Source organism: Arabidopsis lyrata (assembly GCF_000004255.2).
Source record: "Arabidopsis lyrata subsp. lyrata unplaced genomic scaffold ARALYscaffold_2, whole genome shotgun sequence".
NCBI classification, from domain to species: Eukaryota; Viridiplantae; Streptophyta; class Magnoliopsida; order Brassicales; family Brassicaceae; genus Arabidopsis; species Arabidopsis lyrata.
In genome coordinates this window covers 8040566-8043492 of record NW_003302554.1, presented here as the reverse complement: position 1 = coordinate 8043492, position 2927 = coordinate 8040566, and the positions used below count along the sequence as shown (strand labels likewise).

The following is a 2927-nucleotide window of genomic DNA, read 5'->3' as shown; positions in this document are numbered from 1 at the left end:
ACTAATAATTTTTTTGTGGATTTTTAAAGAATTAATAGATTTAATATTTTTTTAATATTATGATTTCATTAAGGATAATAGCGGATAGTCTTGGATGTTCGGTCTTTATTTCAGTTTTGATTCTTTAATTTTTGGTTTCGGATATTTTGGTTCTCGAGCTTAGTATCCATTCGGTAATTTTAAAATTTCGGTTTATGTTCGGTTCGGTTTCGGGTATTTTGGAATCAAGAACGGATTAGAAACCAAAAACTTTTCAAATATTTTTTAGTTTTTTTGGTTATTATGGTTCGTGTCCATTTGATTCTGGTTCGGGTTTTATTATTTGGAAATTTATTTTATTAGTTTGTATAAAACTAACTAATATTTTGGATATATAATTATATTTCAGTTTCATTTAAGTATCCAAAATATTTTGGTTCTGGTTCTTTCGATAATGAAATTTAAGATCCATTCGGTTATTTCGTCGGTTTTAGTGAAACAATTTTCTAATTAATAATTTTAGAAGTTTATTTGATTAATTATTAAAAAAATTTAGCCTTCAGCAGTTACCATTTGAAGTTTAAATTATTCAGCCAGATTTCGTAGAAAAACACAAATATATTCAGCTAGATTCAGCAATTCAGCCAGATTCCTCAGTTACCATTTAGACCCTAAGTTTGTTATCCAAAAAAAATCATTTTTTAAACGAGATTTCACAATCAATCATTCGTTGCGAACCAAAGCTTCTCTCCCAGATTGATTCTACATCTTCTTCTCTCTTATGGGCGAGTCTACAATGAAAAACCTCTCAACCTTACCGAATCAACAGAAACCCTAGAGGAAAGAAGCAGAAGCATGAGATCGTCGAGTCACCATTGTTGTCGCTGGTCTCAGGCAAGGGGAAAGAAGCGAAGTCGTTTGAGAAAGACTTGATGGAGATGCAAGCGATGTTGGAGAAGATGAAGATCGAGAAGGATAAAACCAAGGATTTGCTAAATGAGAAAGATGACATCCTGAGGAAGAAGAAAGAGGAACTTGAGACAAAGGACGTGGAACAGAAGAAGCTTAAGGTGAAGTTGAAAATCTGCAGAAGATGAAGGAATTCAAGCCCAACTTGGTAAGAATTTCTAGATCTAGCTCTAATTCTTCTTCACTTGTATTTTAGTTTTTTTGATAAAGGATTCGAGATGTTTTTTAGGAACCGTGACCAATCAATCTGGTTAATCTTATGCGTTTAGGAGCTTGTTGATGGTTAATTCGCTTATTGATGGAGTTTGTTGCTAAGTTCATATCTGTTTCCAGTTTCAATAAAATATCCTTTGATTCATGATGATTTTTGGGATGTATATATTCAGAAAATCTTGTTATGTGATTAGGAGCTTTTTGATGGTTGATTCGCTTATTGATGGAGCTTGTTGCTAGTTCTGGTTCTGTGAAATTGATTAAAGATAATTGATGGAGATTTCGGCTTAGATCTTAGACTAATTTTCATTCACAGATGTTATGTTATTTGGTGATTGATTTTGGAAATATTTATGTTGCTTCCAAAGACTTTCGCTTTTAGTCAATCTTTGGCACAACGTGATGAGAGAACAAACATGGATGGTCAGATGGACGCCTATTTATTGATGTCATCCAACGGAATCTGTCAATTCATCTGCAAAGATGGATATAGTGCTCATACACTATATACGTTTTTTGTTATCTTTTGGATTAGTGGATATTTTTTGTAAGACTTATTAAAGAACGAGTCAAATTATATACACGTAGAAGACATGCAACCATTTCTCAATTTTTTTCATTTATCGCTCCATGTTTTACGAATTATAAAATCTTAATAGAAGCCAACTTATTGATTATTTGTTTTATATAGGTACAAGACATGAACCTGTTTTTCAAATCTGTTTACTTGTAGCTCCATATTTTACGAGTTTTAAAATATAAGTAAAAGCCAAGTAATTGACATTTAGATTCTTCTTCATACTTAAATAACGACGAAATGCTATATAATGATGGAAGTGTCCATACACAAGTGAATACATGGTTAAAGAAAAATAAACAATGTACTCTAAATTGGCTATTATCGTTCATGTATAAACTTGTTATTGATATGAAACGACCATGTGAGTTACTATATGACCATTTAGACTTGATTGCTTGGACACTAATCAATGGACAAAATATCTTTGATTTGTTAAAATTTAGGGTTTAGATTTTACGGTTTAGGGTTTAGTGTGATAAAGTGTCACTTACCCTTTGAAAAATCAATCAATTGATAAAATTATTGTTTTTGCTTCTTAGTTATGCGAAAAAAAAATTGTATTGACGATTATCCTTCATATATAAATTTGTGTATTGATATGAAACGACCATGTGAATTATTAGATGACCATTTGGACTTGACTGTTTGGATACTCATCAATGGACAATTGTGTCTTTGATTTGCTGTGAGTTTGTTTTATCTCTAGGTAATTATCACTTTTTAATGGTTACGATTTATATATAGTTTTGAATTTTGGTTTACGGTTTAAAATCTAGTATATGGTTGAACACATGTACAAAGCAAAGTCATCTATCACAACTGGAACATCTACATCAATTGATATCGGTTTGAGTTTAGTAGGTAGGGGTAGGGTTTAGTGTTGTATATTTTAAAAAAGTTAAATATCGGTTTGAGTTTAGTAGATAGAGGTAGGGTTTAGTCTTAATGTGTTGATTGGCTCTCCCGCTATCGCCCACCTAGCGGTTGCTAGCGGTTTGTTGCAGTTGGTACCAATCATAGAAACCGCTCCATTATCGGTTCGGACCACTCAAAATCGCCGGATTTCAAAAGCTCCTTCTCGCAAGCGTTTGCGGTTGGTTTAAAAAAGGAAAGAAACTAAAAAGAAAACTTAGCAAATTAAAATGTATATTATCAAGTCCTTTATATATTCACAGTTAATATTTTT

The 2927-nt window shown here is 32.0% G+C and overlaps 1 long non-coding RNA gene across 1 annotated transcript; it reads left to right on the top strand.

Moving 5' to 3' along the window:
* The first annotated feature begins 698 nt into the window (after positions 1-698).
* LOC110230959 lies at positions 699-1780 on the top strand. The gene is made up of 2 exons (XR_002334052.1): positions 699-1096; positions 1530-1780. It is a non-coding gene; the product is annotated as an uncharacterized LOC110230959 (long non-coding RNA).
* Positions 1781-2927: the final 1147 nt, after the last annotated feature.